Source organism: Hibiscus syriacus, unplaced genomic scaffold, assembly GCF_006381635.1.
Source record: "Hibiscus syriacus cultivar Baekdansim isolate YM2019G1 unplaced genomic scaffold, ASM638163v2 tig00112231_pilon, whole genome shotgun sequence".
Lineage (NCBI taxonomy): Eukaryota > Viridiplantae > Streptophyta > Magnoliopsida > Malvales > Malvaceae > Hibiscus > Hibiscus syriacus.
In genome coordinates this window covers 3,610,655-3,623,409 of record NW_024063276.1, presented here as the reverse complement: position 1 = coordinate 3,623,409, position 12,755 = coordinate 3,610,655, and the positions used below count along the sequence as shown (strand labels likewise).

At 35.1% G+C, this 12,755-nt stretch overlaps 1 non-coding gene and 1 pseudogene across 1 annotated transcript; one reads left to right on the top strand and one right to left on the bottom strand.

Moving 5' to 3' along the window:
* The first annotated feature begins 4,162 nt into the window (after positions 1-4,162).
* Positions 4,163-4,269, top strand: LOC120176305. Its single transcript, XR_005521311.1, has one exon. It is a non-coding gene; the product is annotated as a small nucleolar RNA R71 (small nucleolar RNA).
* Positions 4,270-4,518: 249 nt separating this feature from the next.
* On the bottom strand, positions 4,519-10,761 carry LOC120176235 (annotated as a pseudogene).
* Positions 10,762-12,755: the final 1,994 nt, after the last annotated feature.

Here is a 12,755-nt window from a genome sequence, read left to right as displayed (position 1 = left end):
ATCCGAGGTATTCAAGATTTTGAATTGAATTATCAGGATTTTAAGTCCAATTGAATCAAATGAGGTATTCAAGATCCTTTGTATTTGAGTTACATGTGTTTTCATATATGACCGGAGTGATTTGAGCTGATAAGGGAGAAACGAAGATTCAGGAAATTTACAATCTGTGTCGATCTATCGGATTATCGAAATAATCGAGCTGAATAACTCCCAAACTAATGCATGTTGACTGCTCAATTCATTGCCCTTCCAGGGTATTCACTCTTTATTACCAACAATTCTTGTCCATAGATCACCTTTAGAATCACCGCTGAATATATCTTAAGGAGACAAACATATATACGAATGGTTTTTTATTTCATTTTCACATTATAACAATATCAGAAATTGTCGATGTACTTTAATTCGTGGTTCATAACCCTTAGGGACAGTACATCATGTAAGTTTATAAGCGTTCCCGGACTCATCCAAATCACTTACTTAATATTCAATCATTAAGATTACTTAGTTCATTTAGTAGTCAAGTCTATCTTGGTCACTTCAAAGTTTTCCAAAGTAATTTGGACGTTTCTGAATTTCAGATACATATTGTACTTTCGTGTAGTTCAATTTGGTCATATAATAAAGTCATTTTGGTATTCGAGGTTGATTTGTTCATTTCAATGCTTGAGTGTATTTAGTTATTCAATGACTTGGTGATACTCTAGATCATTTCACACTTTAGAGGTATTCAAATATAGATGCGTAGTTTAAATCGATGATTCCAAGGTTCAAGTAAATCAAGATATGAGTTCTCAGGTCGTCTCCATTATCATAACCATCCATTATGCTTAACACTTAAGCATATCATCCTCATTTTATTAAATCTGTTAGTGGTATACTTTTGAATGAATTCTAGTTCCTTTAGTGCTCATGGTATTTGGTTCCCTTGTTCATTTGAGGTTATTATAGTTATTACAAATCTCGAGAGTATTTCAGTAATTCCCTTTAATTCAATTATATGCAGTTTTTCTGATAATTAGTCCAGTATGTCCTTTCGGAGTTATTTTCACCTTTCGGGGAAGTCTTAGTCTTTTACAGTATAAGGGCATTTTTGTTATTTTACCCTATAGGGCTATTTTGATAATTTCTATTCCATATAATCCCAATATTTAACCTTTAAATAAATTTTATCAAAATTTGTAGATCTTGAAATCAATTCATTTAATATTGAATCTCCGAAGTTATTATTATTATTTCCAAAAGACCTTTTACTTTCTTACGCGAGCAATATGAGTCATGTTCGGTTACCGACTTTTTTTCGTATTCGGATCGAGTTTAGAAGTAGTTTACAATATAGATGAGACCAATCATTTTCATCCTTATATATACCAATTTCCAACATGATCCATAAAGCATGCATAAGGTATAAATATATTACCTCGATTTTTGTGGCCTACCTATCGAACATTTAAACTCCAATCTATCACTCTCGAACTTGAATCCAATATCCAATAATTCCTCAGATACAAAGAAACCGAATTTAAACCAGAAACTGAACTTAATTTAGAAACTAACTTGAATCCGAATATAAAACATTGAAAAACAACTTACCGGGTATGAATTTGGCAAAACGGACTTCGAATTCGGACTCAGGATGTCGAAAAACATAAAATAGGGTTTTTGAAAAATTTAACTTTTTGGTCAAAGTCAACGGTTAACTCGAACGAGTTAACTCAGACCGAGTTGACTCAAACATGTTGACTAGACTGGATCAGACCAGGCAGGTTGGATTAGGTCAGGTCGGTCAGGCGGGTTAGTTCTGCTCAAACCAGATTGATCGGCTTGGGCCGGCGGCGCGTAGGGGCACATGCGGTGGCGGCGGAGGTTCGATTGATCGACAGATTCTTCTTGGAGCAATAATACACTTAAATCAATCCAACAAAGCCCAATATTCAATCCATAACAACTTAAAATGTTCAAAACAAGATCAGAGAGTTCACTCACGTCGGCGACTGGGCGAAACCAATGACATTGACGACGGTCTCGGTCGGGTTTTGGTCGAAAACACATGGGGAACACCATGCTAGAGGCAGTGAGGTGGAACGACCACATGATCAACCGTAAATTAACGAAAACTTCCATGGGGTTTGAGTTTCTCGTTAGAGCTTTGATCGGTGATTCGTATTGATTAACGGCAAGTTATACCTCAAGGGACAGTGGGTTTTGGTCATCGGGAAAAGCTGGTTTGACGGGTGGCGATGGAGCACAGTGACAGTGGCCGAAATGAGTGAATCGTTGACGGCCGATGCTAAGCTTTGGGGAATATAAATTTGGGTATTTAGGGATTTCATTTCTAATTTTGGGGGAAATTGGGAATTTCACTAAGGGATGGGTATATTTTTCACTGCTCCATAAAAATGGGTAAATTTAGGACTGGGTTGCTGAATTTACTGTACTTTCTAAATCGATCTATAAATTTAGAAAACTAATAATTTAACCCCTAGATCGGGGTGTTACAAATAATTCAAGGAATAATAAAACTCCTGGATCTTTATTGTTTGGTGGTAATTAACTTGTAGCCATAGCGTTACATAGCGCTACATCATTATGTAAGAGCGACAGTCTCAAATTCACCAAGTCTCATTTTCTTCAAAACAATTTTCCTTATGAATTGCTTTGGTTCCATATTTTGATCTCGGTCTTCTTCGATAAGAAATTCCCCTGCTTTAATAGATAAGGGTCGTTCCTACCAAGACTTTACCTCTGTACGAAGAAAAAGAACACGAAAAGCTTTTACCTATGCAATGACTTGAGAATTGGACTATTCGATCTACTAATCGAATAATTGATTAACATGCTCTCAGTCGGGTAAAGTAGTCCATGGATGTCTTCCCTTTATGTTTTTTTCCTTCATAAATGGAAGTGACTAAGACGTACATATGAATAAACCAATGGTGGCAAAACATGGTGCCACGTAATAAAATGAATCGATTTACGCGCCTGAGCATTCTTAGGAATCTTACTCAAGTCGAATATTGTAGTTTGGGTTTTTCTATAAAGAATTAATCAACGGAATGTTAATTGTGAGTTAGCAAAAGACATCAATGAAAGCTTTATATTGTTGATCTTCCTTTGTCTTTTTAAAGCGATATGGAAATGGCCAAGGCATCTTGAGTTATTGTTGCTGAGGCATTAAAATTGGCAGAGCGTGAGATGTAGCAGGTGTTGTTGTTGGCAATGATTCTGAATTACTACACTATCCTGCATCTGATGTTTTGGTATGACCCACAGGTCGATCGAACTTAACTTCTTTTCTCTTTTCTTTACCATGCTTAGGAACCTCCACATCATTTTTCCTAGGCCCCTCAACCAGCTCCCCAATATGAATTCCACTCATTGTAGTGATAGTCTTGCAATGCTCTTGACTATTTTGTTTTGGATTTTCAGTATCACTAGGAAACATTCCTTGCAATTGATTATTGAGAGAATTGGCCATTTGGCCCATCTGATTCTCTGGAGCCCTTAATGATGCTAATTGGCTCGCCATGTACTCTTTCATAAAAGCTTCAAGAGATTATAAAGTTGAAGTTTGGGTTGAAGATTGACCTTGATACATTTGTATTTGTTGTGGCTGAGCAACTGGATGTTGTGCTTGTGGTTGTGGCATTGGTTGCTACTCAATATAATGTTGCTGCTGTGGATTGGTAACATTCTGACTTCTCCAAGAAAGATTGGTATGATTCTTGAAATTGGCATTATACGTGGTACCAAAAGCATTATCATTCCTTTGATATTTTCACATGTAGTAGATAGACTCCAAATTTTGGGGGTATTAATCAAAGTTGTGATTGTCGCCACAGTAAACACAAGTGATGAGAGATGTAGCCTTGACTTCATACATTCCCCTGGTTTTTGTAGTTTCTTCACCATATTTGTCAATGCAGAATTTTGAGATGCCATAGAGTTGAAAGCTTCAGAATCTACTATTGTAGCATTGCATCAGCCAAACACATTCCTCGTATTAGGGTATTGGCAATCATTAGTTGAGATCCTCTATAGAATATCATAAGCTTCATTATATGTCTTATCTAACAAAGCTTCATTTGTTGAAGCATCAACCACCATACGAGTGTGTATGTTTAACCCATTATAAAATATCTTCATTTGTGTTTAATGTTGAAACCCATACATAGGAAACTTCCACAGCAAATCCTTGAATCTTTCTCGTGCTTCATACAAGCTTTCATCCTCCATTTGCTTGAATGAAGTTAGATCATTTTTGAGTTTGGCATTTATGTTTGGCAGGTTGAATCACATCAAAAATTTCTACGCTAACTCATTCCAAGATGTTGTATCACCTAGTGGCAGTGAAATCAACCATGCTCTTACTTTATCATGCAACGAATAAGGAAATAGCTTCAGCTTCAGTGCCTCCTCTGGAACACCTTGTTAAATAAATGAATCACAAACTTCCATGAACGCTATCAAATGAGCCCTAAGATCTTCAGCAACAGACCCTCCATACTTTCCCATAGATTATAACATTTGGAACATGATCGGCTTTAACTCGAAGTTTGCAACATTAATCACTGGCCTCACTATGCTTAGATTTAGATCATCCAACGTCGACACTACATGCTCGCAGATAGGGAGATCACGATAATCCATGTTATGACATGGTTTTCCTGCTCCAATGTCAGTAGGCAACTCATCATCCTCTCCATTCTGTAATGGGGCAAAACACCATTCCTTCGTCCAGTCATAGTTGTTATTTTTCTTGCGGATTCGCGGTGATGTATCCTAAAACTCCTTTCAATCTCTGGATCAAACGACTTTAATTCTTTGTCACTTCAGGGCATACATAAGTAAAAAATGAAAACTAGAAAGTACCCTACAAAAGAAAATAACAATGTAAGCAAAATAAAGAAACCCCTAAATTAAATCGATGCTCCACGACAACGATGCCAAAAACTTGATGCTAGGTAAAATGCTACAACTTAGGTGCAAGTATACACCAATGCCCAAGTAATAAGTGGTAGCTCAAAGAGCTATAGTTATCGAATCCACAGGGAGCAAAATGTACTTCATTAGAGTTTTAAGAATTAAAATAATGATTGGTATGAAATATATACTAAGTAAAGGAGGTGAAAATCTAGGCAAGACCAGGTCATGCTACAACAACACAGAGAGCATCAAATCAGCTATCAAATCTCATGAAAAGATATTATGAACATCATACTTTAAGTAAATAGAGCATACTACAACTATGTGATTAGCAATGATTAAAACCCTTTGAGTGACTCTAATCACTTTCATTAATTAAATGTTTCAAAGTATTAACAAGCTAATCGATTGGATGTATGCTTTTGAATACAGACATTGCTACTCAGCAATACAAACGCTATCAAAAGTGCACAACAAATCAATAAAATATATTTCTAGAAAATAATCAAAAATACCATACATTTAATCATTAATATTTCTACTACTAATCATGAAGCAACAAACAAATAAAAGTAGTAGCAAAATAAAATAAAATAATCGATCTAAAATATTATCCACAAAGTTTAGAAAACATCTAAATAGAAGGCTTTAAATGATGATATGCTAACTATCGATGCTACTCAGCGATCTCTCCTCTTGCTGTAGCAATCCCTAACATGGGGCTTAAGCTTTCATGGCGTACAAAGGAATAACGTGAAAAATGGGTACTTTCCAATGGCATCAAATTGTTACACTTTTTAAGCTTGCAAAGTACTCCCATTTATAGCTTTGAGAAGATTTTCATCCTACAATAAAATGCTTCCACGTTTCAGGTGGTTTCCTGCCCATTGATAGCTACCCAAGCCAGTTGTCCTATCCAGAAAGTTTTCTTAACTGTATGGAGATTCATCGGCTGCTGCAATATCTGCTCGACATTTCCTGCAATACTGCGACATCTGTGTAACAGTTTTACAACAACAAAAATCAAATTCAACCCTAATAACCAACTTAATTCTTAATATAGAAAATATGTGAAATTAAACAAATATGATCCTAAAATGCTCCTAAAAATGCTAAAGTTCATACTAAACCTAGGGTAAAAAGGCTACTAAAGATAACTCTTTTGGAGAGTTATCAAGTCCAAAACGTAAGTATGTCCCTCCACAACATCAACAACTAATAAAAACCAATGATGAATGGCTTCATCATGTCAAGGCACATATACTTGCAAATTCATGTGAGGCAAAAATAACAGTCAACCACATAAAAGTAAATAACAAATTTTAAATATAAATATACTTGTTCAACATGATTACTATCAATAGGCATAAAGTCCTCTATCCAGCAGGTATGAAATTTGAAAAGGCTAGTATTTCTTCTCATCTTATGAGCATGTCTGACATATTTGGTAAGGATACTCTAAGACAAGCATTACATATAAGTGTTAAGAAATCATAAACTTTAAATTATTCGATCTTTATCCTATAAATTAGTTTTTACCTGAAGGACAGAGGCATATATAACTTCTTTCACATAGGTCCTTATCTCAAGTGTAAATCTTACACATACATATCAATAAACTATTAAATATTTGAAAATAATACAAACAATTGAATAAAAAACAAAAAAAATAATTAATATTGATCATGTATAACACTAAAAAAATTAAATTGTAATACACAATCATATAACCATTTTTTTGGAAAAACAATACGAGCATTGGAGACGTCCAAATAATTACTCTTGGCCATGTAAACAATGTTGGATGTATGATTCCAAGTAGCAACATTCATACAAATCTTGCGTTCTTCAGGCGTTAAAACTCCAAATATTGCATGTAGGAATCACTCATCATATTTGTTTTTTCGACATGTTCTGATAACAAATCACTTGGCTTATATTTATATTGCATGAAAAACATAACATTTACAAATATTTTTACATCATAAACTCAAACTTTAACATGAAATATAACCAATAAAGAATGATTTATACATATATTGATATTGGCTTTAGATATTCTAGCTTTTTTTTTCGATGTCATATCTTTCAACTTCGGATCATCAGTGAAATTTAACCGTGCGGTAGAACATCTCAAACTTTTTCTCTGTTGAGTCCCATTCATCGTCGACAAAGTTATAGGATCGTTAGACATTTTAGGCCCAATTTTTTTAACCGTTAGAGTTTCTTTCCATGTAACTAATTAACTAGGAAATCAATTAGGGCTAATTGAAAGTTAAAAACCTTGATTAGAATTTTTGGAAAACCATCACTATCAGTCTTGTTGATGTCTTCAGAGTTAACATCAAGCTTCCTTTTGCCATTGTGTTCTAATGAGGGAAAAGGATAATCACAATCACAATTAATAAAATGAAACAAACTCAGTTTTTTAAAACCACTCTCTATTTGATCCTTCAATGGTGCAGAACTTAATCCTTCTTCCATGTCTGATATATTTTTAAAACTCTCATCTTTCAATGGAATATAGTGTAAATTCATCACTTCTGAACTATTATTTAAAGCATCCTCCAATAAGGGTGATTCTTCCAAACAATGGTCATTTCTTCAATAGGGACTCCCTTTGTCTCGGTCAATAACTTATAGATGAAAGTGCTCATACCCACCACACAACATGTAAAGAAGATAAAGAGTCCAAACTTCAAGTTGCAAAGCATAGCCGTGAACACTTGAGCTATGGCGAATGTGACGATCATGTTAACTGCCCCCGTTATACTTTGAGCAGCGGGACAGATTTCAAGTGGGAATATCTCATTGGGAACTAACACTACACCAAAATTGTTCTACAGCGGCGTTTGAAGCGGCGTTTTAGGGGTAAACTCCATTAATTTTAAACATATAGCGACGTTTACATACCAAACGCCACAAAATGGTAAGTTTAGCGATGTTTTTATATAAACGCCGCAATAGGTTCATCTATAGTGGCATTTTTTCAACAAACGCCGTAATGTGACAAGTACTTTAGCGGTGTTTTTATACAAACGCCGCAATAAATTCATCTATAGTGGCATTTTTTAAACAAACGCCGCAACAGAGTAGTACTTTAGTGGCATTTTTATACAAACGCCGCTATAGACTCATAAGATTAGTGGCGTTTGTAACTAAAAATGCCGCAATAGGGTTAACGTTTAGTGTCGTTTTGTTAAAATGCCGTACTTGACAAGATATTAGTGGCGTTTGAAATTGAAAATGCCGCGAAGTTTGTATTTTTATCTCTTAAAACCCTAGCCCTTTTTCATCTTCTTTTCTTTATGGTTTTCCTTTACTTCCTTTATGTCGTTTACCCCAAACCAACAAATTAATTTCTACCGATCTCAGTCCTTCTTTGGTTGATTCGTCGATCTCACAAATTCCTTTCTTCAAATTCATTGCTTCGCTTATTTGTCCATCTGCTTCGTTGCTTCGTTGTTTCACTTTGCCGGACCTCAAACCCATCTGCTTCGCTGCTATACATGAAATAACAGGTAGAGAATCGCTTTTGAGGTAACAAAAAAGGTTTATTTTTTACCCTTTTGTCTTGCATTTCATGTCGTAAATAAATCTAAACGAGAAAAATTACATATAGAGAAAGATAAATTTAATAATATAAAAAAATAATTGGAATACAAGAAGAATATTACTATGCGTGGCTTTCGAGGCTTTAACAAACAATTAATCTTAATTCATTATATATATTTATAGAGACTTGATTATAAATGAAACTTGTATAATAAGAAATTTACATAAATAAGACTTTTTACTTTTAACTAATGTCTAACAAGGAATGAAAGTCCTTGTGGAGCAAAAGTTACTTCCAGACTTAACAAATGTATCACTTATTTTGTGTGAGCATTGCATAACAAATAAGCAGCACTGATATTTTAAAAGATCTAATTGAAAAAAAGAAAAGAAAAGAGAAGAAGCTATAGTTATAATTAATATCAAATAAAAAAAACAACAATTAACCGAGAAAACTTGATGAATAATCTAATCTAGGTATTCTAAAAGAAGATTAAACTTTTGCGTCCAGTTCATGGCTTGGGAAAGTTTTGTCATGGTCTACATACTTGCCCAATAAGGGTGATTCTTCCAAACAATGGTCATTTCTTCAATGGGGACTCCCTTTGTCTCGGGCAATAACTTATAGATGAAAGTGCGCATACCCACCACAAAGCATGCAAAGAAGATAAAGATTCCAAACTTCAAGTAGCAAAGCATAGCCGTGAACACTTGAGGGATGGCGAATGTGAAGATCATGTTGATTGTCTTCGTTATACTTTGAGCAGCGGGACGGATTTCAAGTGGGAATATCTCACTAGGAACTAACCAACCCAAAGGACCCCATGAATAGGCAAACCGGCTATGTAAATACACATTGCTACCACGACGATAACAGAGAACCAAAGCGGAAGCTGACCCGGATTCCCACTTGTACCGAACTTGGAAGCAATTGAAATAGTCATCACAAGCTAGGCTGAGGAGAAAAACAATGATGAATTAAGTAGGCAAAACCAAAATGCTTAAATGTTGGTGAACTGAAATAGTCATTACCTGGCAAAGAAACATTTGAAGGCCACCGGAGAGGAAAAGAGTCCTCCGTCCATACTTGTCGACGGTGGCAATGGAAACAAGTGTCGAACAAAAGTTAACAATGCTAGTGATGAGTGCGGACATAAGGGAAGCGTTGTCGCCAAATCCCATGCTCTTGAACAAAACAGGAGCGTAAAACACAAACACGTTTATACAGGTTAATTGTTGGAACAAGGGAATCAAGATAGCAAAGGTGAGCTGAGGCCTGTACTTTGTGCTTATAATATCTCTCCAAGGGCTTTGAACCAACATGGCTGCCTCGCTGGCCTTTGCCAAATCTTTGAACTCTTCATCAACATTCTCGATGCCACGGATCTTTCTCAGTAGATCTTTAGCCTCTTCCAATTTGTTGCGTTCATGCAACGAGTTGGGCGAGTCGGAGAGGGACAAGCAACCAAAGGAAAAGATGAAACCAGGGACAACGGCTCCGCCCAAGCTTATTCGCCAACCCCACCCACCTTGGATCTTAGCAGTGAAGTAGTTCAACAAGTTGGCAACTAATATACCAATGGTGATTGACAATTGGAACATAATGTTCAAAGCTCCACGGTAATTAAAGGGATCTATCTCAGATTAGTAGATCGGAACAGACTGCAAATGAAATCCAGGTATAAACAAAAACATATATCCAAACAAATAAATATATAAGAATCTATGGTGACAAGTACCTGATTGGCAAATCCAATGCCCAATCCCAGTAACACCCGGCCAATAATAAGCATGAGTAGGTTCACAGCAAAACCGTTGTCAATGGCACCTATGGTAAAAAGTAAACCTCCCAACATCATCGTCTTCTTCCTCCCAAATGCTCGGGTTATCAGAAATGCTGTCATGGATGATAGAAAAGCAGCCAAATATAACGAAGATGTAAACAACGTTAATATTTGGCTGTCAAACTTACAGTTTTGATCGTCCGAAGGTTGGGCAGATATTTCTTTCCTATAAACATTCGGGAAGAACTTTTTTAGAAAAGGATCCATGGATGTAATTCCACCTGCAAAATAAATGAATTTCCCATTAATATTCCAAACAATCTTTAATGGTAAAAGAAAAAAGCAAAGACAGACTGTATTTACCAGAAATCCCAAGATCATAACCAAAGATTAATCCACCCGAAGCCGCAACAGCGCAAGCGAAAAAGACCTTTGAAGTAAAATTTCCATCGTAGCTTTTCCCGGGACTAGAAGAGATACCTCCACCGCCGGCCATTCTAATAACTGAGAAGCAAAGGAAATCGCACTGGCGCCAAAGACGTGAGGTAAAGTAGAAAGATTATGGTATGATATAAACTTTCGTCTCTTTACTCTCTATAAATAATGCATATGAAAGCTATCCTATTTCGACGCTTACTCCTTATATTACTACAATTATAACTCCATTCATTCATGTCAATATTACCTTCTAAAACATGAATATATATTGAATTTAAGAGTTTGATTTTGTTTCTACGTATATTTTAGGGTATCCATCAGACAACTATTCAAGTTAGCTATGTTAACTATTATTACTATTTTCCTTGATAATCCATTTCATTTAAAAATATTGTATGATCAGGACAACCTTACTGTCCTTCAAATTTTTATAAAATTTTAATTAATGCTCTATTTTACGTTTCTAATTTCATTTATTCAATAACAATTTATTAATTTAATTATCTATCTTAATTATCTATTTAACAATATTTAAAAGGTGATGTTTTATTCTTGTTAAAAAAAGAGGTTCATGACGGGAGCATCTGATATATTAAAATTTCTAAAATTTCTTATGAGACAACATAGTTGGAGCTTGAATTACCTATTATTGCATGGGTTATATAAAGATATTTTGTCAATGAGTTTGTATGGTTACGACTTAAATTACAATTTAAGGTAACTATTTTTTAAGTATAAAATATTAAAACTTTATTAAAAATTACTCTTGTAGGATAAATTGTTGTATTATTATGTCATTAGATCCGTCTCAAAAGAACTGATACTTTTCAATGTACATCTCCTTGCAGAAGAAGCATTGAACATAGTGTCATATATCTCTCCATTTGAAAACTTATTATATATTTTTATATTTTTAAATATTTAAATAATTTTAAAAATAAAAATATAATTCTTTATATTTTTTAAAAGGGTAAATTACGCCAATAGTCACTAATATTTGAGTTAGTATTCGTTTTCACCATTGATGTTTCAAAAGTCACAAATCGATCACTAACGTTATTGTTTATTACAAACCGACCACTCCAGGCTAACAGTCGTTAATAGGACTAACGAAAATCACAGCTAGACGTTATATGCTGACTTGGACTGTCACTTTGGACAGTGAAATGGCTCCAACGGTCACTTCTTCTTTTTCTATCTATGCTCTCCACCTCTCCACCTCAGTATCGGTGCTTGAATGCAGCAACTCTTGTTCAATTACAAAACCTAGACCTATTAACCCTAAACTAGATTTTTCCGGTAAAGCGAGGTCAAAGCAAAATCAAGAAGGACACAAGGCTGAAGTCCACTAATTCGGGGTTTTTTAGCCATACTCTGTAACAAGAGCATCCTTTCCGACTTCGGTAATGGCTGCCCTTGTATTATTGAGAATAACACATGCCATGAGAGTGGGAAGCGCTTGACCTGCAACTGGAAACAAAGTCGGTTGACCCCAAGCATTATAAATCAAAAGCATAAAATGTTAAGAAAATGAAACCAGACCAAGTAAAGAATCAAATAACAACAAAGTTTGCACTATAGAACACAAACTCAAAAGTACAAGCATTATAATTGAATCAAAAGAAATAGGTAAAAAAAATGCAGTGAAATTCATCAAGAAGCAAACTTGAATGGAATATCATATTAACTGACCTCCAATGCAAGTATAAGGTATTCCATGAGCACCTCCAATAAAAAGAGCATCTACGAGAATCCCAAAAAGTGGCTAGCCACAATGGAAAGTTCTGCATAAGCTGTAATGTTGAAGGGTCCAAGTTAAGATGAGCCATGTAGAAGTTCTGCATAAGCTGTAGAATCCCAAAATGGGTACAATTTTCCCATAAACTCCCCTTATTTTTATTCCTTTCTCATACAGAGAATTCACCAGGACTTGTTCTTATTACATGGTATAAAAATCGGGCCTTGGGTTTTTGTTGCTAAAAAGACCTGAAAGATTGAAAAGTTGAAAACTTTAAGCATCTCTCCTGGATTCTTGGGGTATTTGGATTAGTT